The sequence below is a fragment of the Prionailurus viverrinus genome, chromosome C1 (genome assembly GCF_022837055.1).
Source record: "Prionailurus viverrinus isolate Anna chromosome C1, UM_Priviv_1.0, whole genome shotgun sequence".
NCBI lineage: Eukaryota > Metazoa > Chordata > Mammalia > Carnivora > Felidae > Prionailurus > Prionailurus viverrinus.
In genome coordinates this window covers 127,525,281-127,539,752 of record NC_062568.1, presented here as the reverse complement: position 1 = coordinate 127,539,752, position 14,472 = coordinate 127,525,281, and positions in this window count along the sequence as shown.

Genomic DNA, 14,472 nt, shown 5'->3' with positions numbered 1-14,472 from the left:
TCTAAGTTTTTCCCCATTGAGGATGATATTAGCTGTGGGTCTTTCATATATGGATTTTATGATGTTGAGCTATGTTCCATCTACCCCTACTTTGTTGAGGGTTTTTATCAAGAATGGATGCTGTGTTTTGTCAAATGCTTCTTCTGGATCTATTGACAGGATCATACGGTTTTTATCCTTACTTTTATTAATGTGGTGTATCACGCTGATTGATTTGTGAATATTGAACCAGCCCTGCAGCCCAGCAATAAATTCTACTTGATTGTGGTGGATAATTATTTTAGTGTACTGTTAAATTCAATTTTCTACTTTGTTGTTGAGAATTTTTGCATCCATGTTCATTAGGGGTATTGGCCTGTAATTCTCCTTTTTAGTAGGATCTTTGTCGGTTTTGAAAATAAGGTAATTAAGGTAAACTTGTAGAATGAGTTTAGAAGTTTTCTTCTAAAATTTCCATTTTTTGAAAAAGTTTGAGAAGAATAGGCATTAACTCTTCTTTAAATGTCTGATAGAATTCCCTGGGAACATCTGACCCTGAACTTCTCTTTGTTAGCGATTTTTGATTACTGTTTCAATTTCTTTACTGATTATGGTCTGTTCAAATTTTCCATTTCTTCCTGTTTCAGTTTTGGTAGTTTATATGTTTCTAGGAATTTATCCATTTCTTCCAGTTTTCCCAGTTTGTTGGCATATAATTTTTCATAATATTCTCTTATAATTGTTTGTGTTTCTGCAGTGTTGGTTGTGATGTCTCCACTTTCACTTGTGATTTTACTTATTTGGGTCCTTTTTCTTTTCTTTTGATAAGTCTGTCTAGGGGGTTATCAATTTTATTAATTCTTTTGAAGAACAAGCTCTTAATTTCATTGATCTATTCTACTTTTTTGTTGTTGTTGTTGTTTCTATATTTTTATTTCTGCTCTAGTTTTTATTATTTCTCTTCTTCTGCTGGCTTTACGCTTTATTTTCTGTTCCTTTTCTAGCTCCTTTAGGCATAAAGTTAGGTTGTGTATTTGGGACTTTTCTTGCTTCTTGAGGTAGATCTGTATTGCAATATACTTCCCTCTTAGGACTGCCTTCAGTGCATCTCAGAGGTTTTGGACTGTCATGTTTTCATTTTAATTTGCTTCCATGTACTTTTTTATTTCCTCTTTAATTTACTAGTTAACCTATTCACCCATTAGTAGGATTTTCTTTAACCTCTAAGTATTTGTGGTCTTTACAATTTTTTTCTTGTGGTTGACTTCAAGTTTCACAGTGTTGTGATCTGAAAATATGCATAATATGATCTCAGTCTTTTTGTACTTGTTGAGGGCTGATTTGTAGCCCAGAATGTGATATATTGTGGGGAATGTTCCATGTGTGCTTAAAAAGAATGTGTATTCTGTTGCTTTAGGATGGAATGTTTTGACTATATCTGTTAAGTCCATCTGGCCCCAGTGTGTCATTCAAAGCCATTACTTCCTTGTTGATTTTCGGCTTAGATGATCTGTCCATTGCTGTAAGGTGTGAAAATCCCCTACTATTGTTGTGTTATTGTCAGTGAGTTTCTTTATGTTTGTTATTAATTGATTTATATATTTGGGTGCTATCAACTTGAGGGCATAAATATTTATAATTGCTTGATCTTCTTGAGGGATAGACCCCTTGATTATGATATAATGTCCTTCATCATCTCTTGTTATAGTCTTTGGTTTAAAATCTGATATAAATATGGCTACTATAGCCATATATCAAGCTATCAGTGGTCATGACTCCTTTAGTTTTTGTTTGTCTGGGAAACTCTTTATCTCTCCTTTTATTCTGAATGACAGTCTTGCTGGATAAAGAATTCTTGGCTTCATATTTGTGCCATTCACCACATTGAATATATCCTGCCACTCCTTTCTGGCCTGCCAAATTTCTGTGGGCGAATCTGCTGCAAACCTGATCTCTCCTCCCTTGTAGGTTAAGGACTTTTCCCCCCTTGCTTCTTTCAGGATTCTTTCCTTGTCTGTGTATTTTGTGAATTTGACTATGCTATGTCTTGGTGATTTCTGGCTTTTGTTGAATTTAATGGGAGTTCTCTGTGCTTCTTGGATTTTGAAGTCTGTGTCCTTCCCTAGAGTGGGGGAAGTTTTCAGCTATAATTTGCTCACATAATCCTTCTGTCCCCTTTTCTCCCTCTTCATCTTCTGGGACTCCTATGACATAAATGTTATGTGGGTTTATGAGATGTGGATCTAGCCCATGAATTAGTGTCTTAGAGGACAGATGGTTACCTATTGTAAAATAAGAAGTGCTATGTAGAGGCAATCTCAAGGTAGATAATACTGACATTATAGGAAAGTGCAATTAATTCAGCTTTCGATATTTTTTGTAATTAAAAACTCGAGCTTGACTTCCATACCCTCATTGCATTGAAAATACTTTTGTGTGGGACACCAAAGGCCTTTATGTGGCCCACTCAAGAAATTGTTTTTCTGCCTTCAATTGACTTGGCCGCTAAGACCTCAGAATTTCATGGTTTTCCTCCTTCTCTACTTCTTAGTGTACTTCTCCTCTACCTGACATCTAAATCTTGAAATTTTTCAGGACTCAGTCTTGGAACTTCTTTTCTCCTCTATTTGTATTCTCTTCTAGGTATTAGAATCTATACTCATGACTTTAAATTCCATCTATTATTTAGCTAACTGCTAAATTTCCATCTCAAACCCAACTATTCCTTGAATTTCAGGCCTATATATTTGTCTCTGTCTATCTCTAGCTCGTCTATCTTATCAACCTGACATCTCACTTGGATGTCTCATGGGTACTTCCAAATAACACATCAGAGTTTGAATTGCTTATGTTATTCATCTGTTCTACTTCTAATCCTTCCCATCTAAAAAGCTGGCTCTATCCAGTTGTTCATGTCAGAGTAACAATAGTCACTCATGATTCTTCCTTCTCCCTCAAACTCCAAATGTAACCTATCAGCTTCTTTTTTCAACCTCTAAAATATATCTTGAGTATGTCTACTATTTTCCATCTCCATTGACAACACTCTAGAACAGGCCACTTTATATCTTTCCGAGACAACTGCAACAGCCTCCACTTGTCTCCTTCTTTCTATTCTTTGTCTCCCCAGTATCTTCTACCTAAATCAGATAGAGTAACTTTTTAAAAATGCAATTTGCCTTATGACATCTTTGCTTAAAATATTTTGAAGGCTTTCCGTCGCATTTCAAATAAAAATCAATTTCTTACCATGATTTCAAAGCTTTTCCCCATTGGGCTCTTGTTGATTTTTTGGTCTTTATCTGTGTCACACCATCTTTGTATAACTGATGAAATACAAAGATTCAAAAACCCCCCAAAATACTAAGGATGATAAGTAAAAATAAATCCACAATTAGACATATCAGGGTGAAACTTCAGAAAATTGAAGACAAAGAGAAAAATATTTTTAAATCTTAAAAGTAGTCAGAGAACAAAGAGCTACACAAGTAAGACTGAGAACTGACTTCTGAACAGCATTAATGGGAAATGGAAAAGTATAAAATGATACACTTAATGTGCTGAAATATTAGCCAACTGAAACAACTAAGAACTTTCGTACCTACTAAAAATATCCTTTAACAATAATTTGAAATAAAGATATTCACAACTGATAAAAACTGAGATAGTTTTCCACAAGCATACCTGCAGTAAAGGAAACACTAAAGAGTGTTAGAAGAAAAAAAAATAGAAAGCTAGGGCTGAGGGGAAGAATAAAAACAACGAAAAGGCAAATATTTGGTAAGTCTGAATGAACATTGGCTGAATAAAATAATAAACTATCTTGTGAGGTTTAAGGTTATGTATATGGTGTATAATAATATATAATATATAATTATATGTAATATGTATATAGAATATAATATAGCCACAAAATATACATAAGATATAATTGCTATATGTATATGTTAACATTTTGTATTTAGCAATAATTATATGTATAATTAAAATATACAATGATAACTTACTATGAATGGGGGAGGGTTAAGTATATTAAGGTGTTCCTCATTATTCTTATATAGGTGAATCAAAAATATATGTTGTGATTTCCAAAAAATAATAGAAAAAGTATATAAAATCTCCAAAGCAGTGGAGGTGAAAATGAAATAATAAAAAAAATTTCAATCCAAAGGGAAGTGAGAGAGGAGTTAAATAGGAATATTGAATATATAGAACAAATAGTATGTAATAAGATGGTAGATTTACATTAAAATATGTTTTTAATCTAATCTAATCTAAATAGACCAAATCCTTCAGTTTAAAAGGTGAAGTTTGACACACTGCATAAAAAAACCAAAATAACATAATGTTACTTAAAGCACATCTAAATATTTTTTTGTCATGGGGAAGAAAGGAAACGTTTTATTTTTTATTTTTTTATATTTTATTGTCAAATTGGTTTCCATACAACACCCAGTGCTCATCCCAACAGTTGCCTACCTCAATGCCCATCACCCACTTTCCCCTCGCCCCCACCCCCCATCAACCCTCAGTTTGTTCTCAGTTTTTAAGAGTTTCTTATGGTTTGCCTCCTTCCCTCTCTGTAACTTTTTCCCCCCTTCCCCTCCCCCATGGTCTTCTGTTAAGTTTCTCAGGATCCACATAAGAGTGAAAACATATGGTATCTGTCTTTCTCTGTGTGACTTATTTCACTTAGCATAACACTCTCCAGTTCCATTGCTACAAAGGGCCATATTTCATTCTTTCTCATTGCCACGTAGTACTCCATTGTGTATATAAACCACAATTTCTTTATCCATTCATCAGTTGATGGACATTTAGGCTCTTTCCATAATTTGGCTATTGTTGAGAGTGCTGCTATAAACATTGGGGTACAAGTGCCCCTATGCATCAGCACTCCTGTACCCCTTGGGTAAATTCCTAGCAGTGCTATTGCTGGGTCATAGGGTAGGTCTATTTTTAAGTTTTTGAGGAACCTCCACACTGTTTTCCAGAGTGGCTGTACCAATTTGCATTCCCAGCAACAGTGCAAGAGGGTTCCCGTTTCTCCACATCCTCTTCAGCATCTATCGTCTCCTGATTTGTTCATTTTAGTCACTCTGACTGGTGTGAGGTGTCTCAGTGTGGTTTTGATTTGTATTTCCCTGATGAGGAGTGACGTTGAGCATCTTTTCCTGTGCCTGTTGGCCATCTGGCTGTCTTCTGCCCATTTCTTCATAGGATTATTTGGTTTTAGGGTGTGGAATTTGGTGAGTTCTTTATATATTTTGGATACTAGCCCTTTGTCCGATATGTCATTTGCAAATATCTCTTCCCATTCCGTCGGTTGCCTTTTAGTTTTGTTAATTGTTTCCTTTGCAGAAGCACATCTAAATATTAAAACCATAGAAATGTTGAAAACCATTACTAGAAGCAGAGAATCTTACAAATGTTCAATTTAGTAAGAAAATAAACAATTTGACATTGTATTCACCTACTAGCATAGCACTGAAACTTAAAAAATAAAAACTAACATAACTGTAAGGAGAAATGGACAAATTTACAGTCAGAACATGGTCTTTTTTTGTAATGTTTATTTTTTTTTGAGAGAGTGCAAGTGGGGGAGGGACAGAGAGAGGGGAACAGATCTGAAGCAGGCTCCCAACTGACAGGCTGACAGCAGTGAGCCCAGTGTGGGGCTCAAACTTAGTAACAGCATGACCTGAGCTGAAGTCCAGGCTCAACAGACTGAGCCACCCAGGTGCCCCAGAACATGACATTTTTTAAAAACAATTTTTTAAATTGTTTATTTATTTTTGAGAGAAGGAGAGAGAGTGCGAGTGGGAAAAGGGAGAGAGTGAGGGAGACTGAGGATCCAAAGGGGGCTCTGCTATGACAGCAGAGAATCCGATACAGGGCTCTAACTCACAGACTGTGAGAACATGACCTGGGCTGAAGTCAAGACTTGGATGCTTAACTGACTAAGCCACCCATGCACCCCAGAAGATAACATTTCATTAAAAAAATTTTTTTTCAATGTTTATTTTTTTGAGAGAAAGAGAGAGACACAGCACAATTGGGGGAGGGGCAGAGAGAGAGAGGGAGACACAGAATCTGAAGGAGGCTCCAGGCTCTGAGCTGTCAGTACAGAGCCCCACATGGGGCTTGAACTCATAAACCGTGAGATCCTGACCTGAGCCAAAGTTGGCCGCTTAATTGAGCCACCCAGGTGTCCCAAGCAAGATATTTTAATATGTCTTTCTTGGTGATTAACATAACAAGAAAAATCTTGAGAAATCTTGCAAGATTATAAAAGATTTGAATAACAATTTAGCAAACTTTAACTATTTTATATCTATATCTATATCTGTATCTATATCTATATCTATACATGTGAAATAATACAATATACAATGCATAATATAACTGGAATAATAGAATGTAGAACACATAATATGTATTTTATAATTCTATATTATATATCATATTTATTTATATAATATTATATACTGTATAATCATACATAATTATACCCTATATTATATAATATATTATATATAATATTTACTATATTGTAGGTCAAGTTTCCTAAATTTGCTTAAATTTTTACTTAAATATAAACATAGTCTAGTTTAGTAATTTTATTTAATAAATTTGCAACTGTATGTGTCTGTGTGTGTGTGTGTGTATATATATATATATATATATATATATATATATATATCCAAGGCCAAGTTTACTAATACATGTACACGCGTACTAAAATCTCAGTGGTTTATTAATTTTGTAAGACTATTTTTTACCATAATGCCTTGGTATACCAAATTTGTGTATTATCCCCATAAAACAAATATTTTAATGGTCATAAATTTTAAACAGGATTTTCAGTAGCAGTCACAATAATGTCAGATCATTTCCCAGTGACATAATGATCTTCCAAAAGCTTTACTCTAATTTCTTCGGCTGGATGAGAAAATCAAAATATTATTGCAATTAACTTATTTTCTTTTTAAAGTAATTGAAAATAATGTAAAATACCATACAACTGGCATCGTTTAATGGTTTGCAAGGATCTGTTGCTGTTGCTGCTAATGGAACCAACATGTTCACAGCTATTGTTTCACTTTTTGAAGATGCACAAGAAAGCCTGGAATCAAAATGAGTGAAATTAATTTAGAAGAAGAGGCATTTACTCTAAATGAAAAGATAAGCTTCACAGAGTCTTGTTTAAATGCACTTTCTGCAGCTACATGTGTTGGCTTATGATTTTCTAACTCAGTCTTCTTAGCTACTTTTGAAATAGATTCTGAGCATTCTTCAGGAGATCTGTGCCTTTTTTGTGTTCAGTGATATCACTACTACCTTCAAAGTAGATGGTAAATATTGGCAATCTTTGCAAATTACAGGGTCATCATTAACTTTCTCAGAAATAGATATGTAGTACTTATTTTTCTATTGAACATACAGTTCCGTTCTTCTGAGCTCATGGCCAACAGGGTTTGTTTTAAATTGGAAAGTAATGAAAAATAATAAAATAAATAGTTACACATGTACGATTCACAGAGAAAATAATGACAAAACCACTGTAGCAAGTGCATTCAGGCTACTTGTGCTCAGCAGCAGAATAGCTCATCATCTATTTTTCACACATACTTCATGTAGATCTGACATGTAATTTCCCATCTTCCACTGACTCTGCTGGGTTGGCAACGTGTGGCTTCAGGCATATCACGGGCCTAGGGCATGGCCCAATGGATTGGTGGACCAAATAGTTGACAAGGGCAGTGGCCTTCTTGTTTGAGTGAATGCAGTCATTTCATCAGTAAGCCCTTGGCTTTCCTTGAAAGGAAAATGTTTGTTCTGTTGTGTATGAAGAAGAATTGAAAAATTATGAATGCTGGCTGTCTCTCAATTGTAAACATGTGTTGAAGACCATGGAACATGCCTCACATACACAGGACAAAACCATGGCAGCACCCGGAAGTACACAATGGAGAGCTACCACACTCATTAGAAACCATGCACTATAGGTGTTTATTAGATACTTTTTATTACATCAAGGAAACTCCATTCTATTCTTTGTATAGCACTTTTTCTCCAAGATGGATCAAGGAAAGCAATGATGCAAAATAATGACCAGGAATAAAAAATGGGACATTATTGCATATCCTGCAGTATCAGAAAAGATGATGATAGGATATTACAAACACTTTATGGAAAATCTGAAAACTTGAATGGAATGGAGACACTCTTAGAAAATTACCATTTACCAAAATGAACATAAAAAAAATAGAAAATGTGGGTAGTTGTGTAACTGTTTAAAAAATTGATAACTTAAAAACTTTCCATAGAGAAAGTATCATGCCTAGGTTACTTAATTATTGAATTCCGTCAAGCTTTTGGGACACAAGTAACTGCTATCTTTTACAAACTTTCCAGAGACTAGACATACTAGTCTCATTGTATACGAGACAGCCAGCATTAACCCCTTTCTCTTTTTTCAATTCTTCCTCATACACATGATACATATATCATGGTTTTAATAAAAAATCTGAAGGACAAGAAAATAAAATAGGCAAAAATCTCCTATAAATGTAGATCAAAATATCCTAAATAAAATATTAGTAAATCTAATACTGTGATAAATAAAAGGGATAGTATATTGTGACCAAGTTGAATTTATTTTAGGACTATGTGGTTGATATAGAAAATTAATGACATTTATTACATTTGCAGAGTAAAAATGGGAAAATACCCTATGGTAATTTTAATAGATAAACAGAGAAATTTTTCAAAATTCAATATTTTCATTAAAGTAAAAAAAAGACCTCACCAAAGTAGGAATGGAATGGTAATTCTTTTATTTGATAAAAAGTATTTAATAAACACCTACAGCATATCATTCTTAATATTTAGTCGGTTGATGCTAGAGCTTTGTAGAATTTTCCTGTTTCTCTTTTTTAAGTTTATTTATTTATTTTTGAGAGAGAGAGAGAGAGAGAGAGAGAGAGAGACTCCTAAGCAGACTCTGCATCATGAGCACAGAGCCTGATGCAGGGCTCAAACTCATGAGCTATGAGATCATGACCTGAGCCGAAATCAAGAGTCAGACACTTAACTGACTGAGCCACCCAGGCGTCTCTTCCTGTGAATTTCAAAGCAAGACAAGGTGGCTCATTCTCACTAACTGTATAGGATATTTTTTTCTTGGAGGTTTTATTTGGTACAATGAAACAAAAACAAAAAACTGAAAAACACAAAATCATCAAAACAACAAAAGTTATATGCATTTGAAAAAAAAAACCCCAAAATTTGTATTATTCTTGGATGATACAATGTTATATGCAGAAAATGTGAGACAATCTACAGAGAAATTATTAGAATTAATGATCATTTGGCAACGTAATATACAAAAGTACTTATACACACTACCGGCAGTCAGAAACTGAAGTTTAAATAAGATACTAGGTTAAAATGTCAAGTACCTTGGGGCACCTGGGTGGCTCAGTCGGTTAAGCGTCCGACTTCAGCTCAGGTCGTGATCTCGGGGTCTGTGAGTTCAAGCCCCGCGTCGGGCTCTGGGCTGATGGCTCAGAGCCTGGAGCCTGCTTCTGGTTCTGTGTCTCCCTCTCTCTCTGCCCCTCCCCCATTCATGCTCTGTCTCTCTCTGTCTTAAAAATAAATAAACGTTAAAAAAAAATTTTTTTTAAATGTCAAGTACCTTGAAGTAAACCTACAAATAAACCTATGAAACTTTATTAAAATAAACTGAAAACACTGAAATAAATGGAAAGATAGACACTGTTCATGGATTTGAAGATTCAAATTTGCCAAAATGTTACTTTTCCCCAAATCAATCTATAGATTTAATTCAGATCCAATAAAAAATCCACTGTTTTTTTGTTTTTGTTTTTATAGATTATGAAAACTTGATTCTAAAGTTTATATGGAACTACAGAACAAAGATTAAAGAATAGCCAAGTTAATATAAATCTACATTAAGTTATACTGTGTGCTGTTAGCACAAGGGGAATGAATAGAATAGAGTATCTAGAAAGAAACCAGGCATATATAGACACTTGATTTATGATACAGTGACATACAGAGCAGTGGGGGAAAGGCTAGTATTGTCAATAAATGGCATTGGGACAGTTGGACATCTTTATTGTAGAAAATGAAATTGGATTTCCTGTCACACCTAACACAGAAATCAATTCCAGGTGGATTATGGACTTACATATAAAAAACAAAACAATAAAACTTGTACCAGATAATAAGGGGAATATCTTCATGACCTTAGGTAGGAAATAATTTCTTAAACATGACACAAAGTTCTTAAACATAAACATTAACTAAAAGAAGATCGATAAAGTTGGTTTCATTAAATTTAAGACGTTCTGTTCATTGACATACACCATTAAGATAATGAAAAGGCAACCACAAAGAGGGAGAACATATTTGCAACAATTTTAACCAAAATATTCAGAATACATAGAGAATTATTACAAATAATTTTTAAAAGAAAAAAAAGACTATCAATCCAATAGAAACATGGGCAAGACACTTCACAGATGAGGAAATCTAAATAACCAATGTACATTTTAAATGGTGTTTGGTGCACCTGGGGGGCTCAGTCAGTTAGTGTCTGACTCTCAATTTCGACTCAGGTCATGATCTCATGGTGTGGGGTTCTGGTGCCGCATAGGACTCGGTGCTGACAGCATAGAGCCTGCTTGGGATTCTCTGTCTCCCTCTCTCTTGGCCCCTCACCCACTTGTGCTGTTTCTGTTTCTCTCAAAATAAATAAATCAACTTTAAAAAGTTAATAAGTAAAATGGTGTTCAGCTCCACTGGTAAGCAAATAAAACCTGTCAAAACTTCAGTGAAAAACAATTGCATATCTACCAGATTGGAGAAAATTTGAAAGTAGGACAATTCTAAGGCAAGAACATGGAGAAATAAAGGATTCCAGAAACTGGTGGCATTGAACATCGATCCACACACTTTGGGAAATGCTTTGGCATTATCCAGCATGTGCAGATGTACACAAGCAGAAATTCCTCTCTCAGAGAGATATTTGCTATTAACTGAAATGCATACTTACGGGCACTATGGTACATTTGCCAAGAATGTGCAATGCTGCTTATAACAGCCCCAAATAGGATCCTGCCCAAGTGTCCAATGACAACAAAATAAACAAACAAATTGCTTATTCATGTAATGGGATAACATTTAGCACAGAAAACTTAAAAACTACAGCTATGTGCAACATATAAAAATTCTAAAAACATAATGTCAAAAAAAGAAATGAGACAAAAATGGACAAAAGTAAACAATTTTTTTTTGTAAACCAAATTGATTAGAGATTCTTGCTTATGTGGCACAATTATAGAGCAAAGCAAGGATGAATTATAATGGGATAGTAGGTAACCCAGAGTGGGGATGCGCTTGAGATCAGGAAGGGACATGATAGAGGCATTTTCTGACGCTGATGATGTTCAATATTTTGACTTTGGTGAATGTTACACAAGGATCCATTTTGCTATAATTGTTAAATGGTGCAGTTTCTTATAATTTATTAAAGTGTAGAGCAATATTTCATATATTTTATGCATGTCATATTTCACAATTAAGAAATATTTAAGTAGCTGTGGGATATTGAGGGTACACAAAGAAGGGAAGGGTCAAATGTATGGGAGGAAGGGATTAGGAAAGTCCTCTTAGGAGGTTTCCCCTGAGTTGAGATTTGGAAGTGGCTTAAGGAAAAGGACCTCAGTTTTTAATCCCAGTCATAAATGCTTATTTGTTTGTTAAAATGTCCAGATTGAAAGGACTCGTTCAACTCGGCTATATCTGGAGGTACAAGCTGGGGTGGTAAGATGCTGATGATAAATACCCTGGCTAAAACATTCAACCAATATAAGGTCCATAGGCAACAGATACAGTTAAGTGTTGTCCTAGGCAATATGGTTTAGTTGCATGACAATTATTAATCTATTCATTCAAAAAGTATTTTCTGAACATCCACTATGTGCCATGCACTATTCAAGGTTCTGGGGATATAATGGTGTATGAGACTAATGTGGTTTCATTGACCATGATTAGCATGGGTTATTGTGGGCATCTGCCTATTGCCCAGGGTAGGTTGAGTGATTTGTGATCCTAGAATCACTGTAGAGTAGAAGTGTGCTTCTTGATCTCCTCCAAAATTGCCCAAATAAAATATGTTCTTTGATGTAAGGTCTATTAGATCAAATGGGTTTTCCTCAGCCCAGCACATGCTATCTGAAGCTTCGCCTTGTCCCAGATTTGCACCCACAGAGCTCAGCTGAGATTGGCCATTGCTTTTAGTTTGGGAGTTTGGGGAAATAAGGTAATACTTATACATAGTACTTCTCCTATGTAAGCACTTAGATTTCTCCACCACTTTAGATTCCTTTAGATTTTAACTTTACCTTCAGCAGAGTTCACTGGGACCACAATAGTGGGATATTTTTTTGTTTGTAATGGCTTTCTTTACAGAGGATAATTTCAAAAAATAGTGAAAAGTAAAATGAAACTAATCTGAAGACCAACTCTGAAGTAACTGCTGTTTTAAACTGTTGCTTTCATTCTAGAAGTTAGAAAGTGAATTCTCAGAACATTTTACCCTCCAACAGTATAACATTTGTTGTATGTTGGACTTTACCAGATAGACCTGAGGAATATCCTGAGGTAGAATTCTTGAACAGAAATTGTTTTTGCACATTTAGGTTAAAATATGGATGGTCCTCAACTTATGGTTTGACTTATCATTTAAACATTTTTTAATGTTTATCTATTCTTGAAAGAGAGAGACATAGAACATGAGTGGGGGAGGGGCAGAGAGAGAGAGAGAGAGAGAGAGAGAGACGGAGACACAGAATCTGAAGCAGGCTCCAGGCTCTGAGCAGTCAGCACAGAGCCCAATGCGAGGCTCGAACCCACAAACTGTGAGATCATGACCTGAGCCGAAGTCGGACACTCAACCAGATGAGCCACTCAGGAGCCCCTGACTTCTCATTTTTTGACTTTACAATGGTATGAAAGCAATGTGCATTCAGTAGAAGCCATTCTTTGGATTTTGATCTTTTTCCAGGCTAGTGATATGTGGTACGGTACTCTCTCATGATGCTGGGCAGTGGCAGTGAGCCACAGCTCCCAGTCAGCCGCACAATCACGAGGGTAAGCCACGAGTACACTGAGAACCATTCTGTACCTGTGTAGCCATTCTGTTTCTCACTTTCAGTACAGGAGTCAATAAGTTACATGAAGTCTTCAACACTTTATTGTAAAATAGAATTTGTGTCAGATGATGTTTCCTGATTAGAAGCTAATGTAAGTGTTTTGAGCATGTTTAAGGTAGGCTAGGTTAAGCTATGATGTTCCATAGGTTAGGTCTACAATTTTCAACTTTCAGTATTTTCAACTTACGATGAGCTTATCAAGATGTAACTCCATCATAAGTTGAGAAAGATCTATACATGTGTATAATGCATGATGTGTCTTTACTTCATATTTCAATGATGTACACTAATTCTTTATTTTTAGTTTCAGTAACTTTGGCTTTTATCTGATCAAAAACAGGCCTCTTAGTTTGGTATACTGCTGACCTTCCCAGCATTTGATTGACAAGACAACTGATTCCTTCAGTTTCATGGCATATTCATTTCTCAAAGGTTACAAATACTCTTATCGTATTGGACCATATGTATTAACTATAAGTGGCAGTTTCTGAATTATTTGTCCTGCTATGGCTGTTTGTCTCAGCCTTAAAAGAAAGATCTTTTTCCAAAACCAATGGCTGTTTTGTCTCACCATTCTCTTGAAAGAAAGATCTTTTTCCAAAACTCCTTTTAAGAGACTGTAAACATACTAGCTAATTCAACAGATATTTACTGAGTGCCTGCTGTGTTCCAGACACTATGCTAGTTTTGCAAAAAAAAAAAAAAAAAAAAAAAAAAAAAAAGACAGGCAAGTAAGATGCAACACCTGACCCCAGGACTTCACAATTAGTTGCGAAATTGACAGACAGAAATTGTCAACAGTGATGCGGTGTGATAAATGTGATGGTTGGAAGAGAATGCTGGTAAGAAAATAGGAAAAACATTTAGCTTAGGTAGGAAGCAAAAATGAAGGTGTTTCTAAGTGGATGTGATCTGAGATGAGAACCGAAGATGGTTTAGGTCTGAGTCACTCAGGTAAAGTTGATAGGATGAATAGTGACCTGGGTGGAAGGAACAGAAGTCGTAAGACCCAGTGTGTGGAGGATGTGGTGAAGTCAGGACTGCAAGTCGTTTATGGTGGCTGAAGTGGCTGTGAAGTATGAAGTGAACAGAGAGCGAGACTAAAGGGGCTGGTAGAATCCAGGAAATCCAGGTAATTAAGGGCCTTATATATCATTCTGATGAATATTACCTTATCCTGAAGATATCAGACAATGCCATGAAACAGTATTAAGTAGAGAAGTGAGAAAACACTTGTATTTTAGACAGA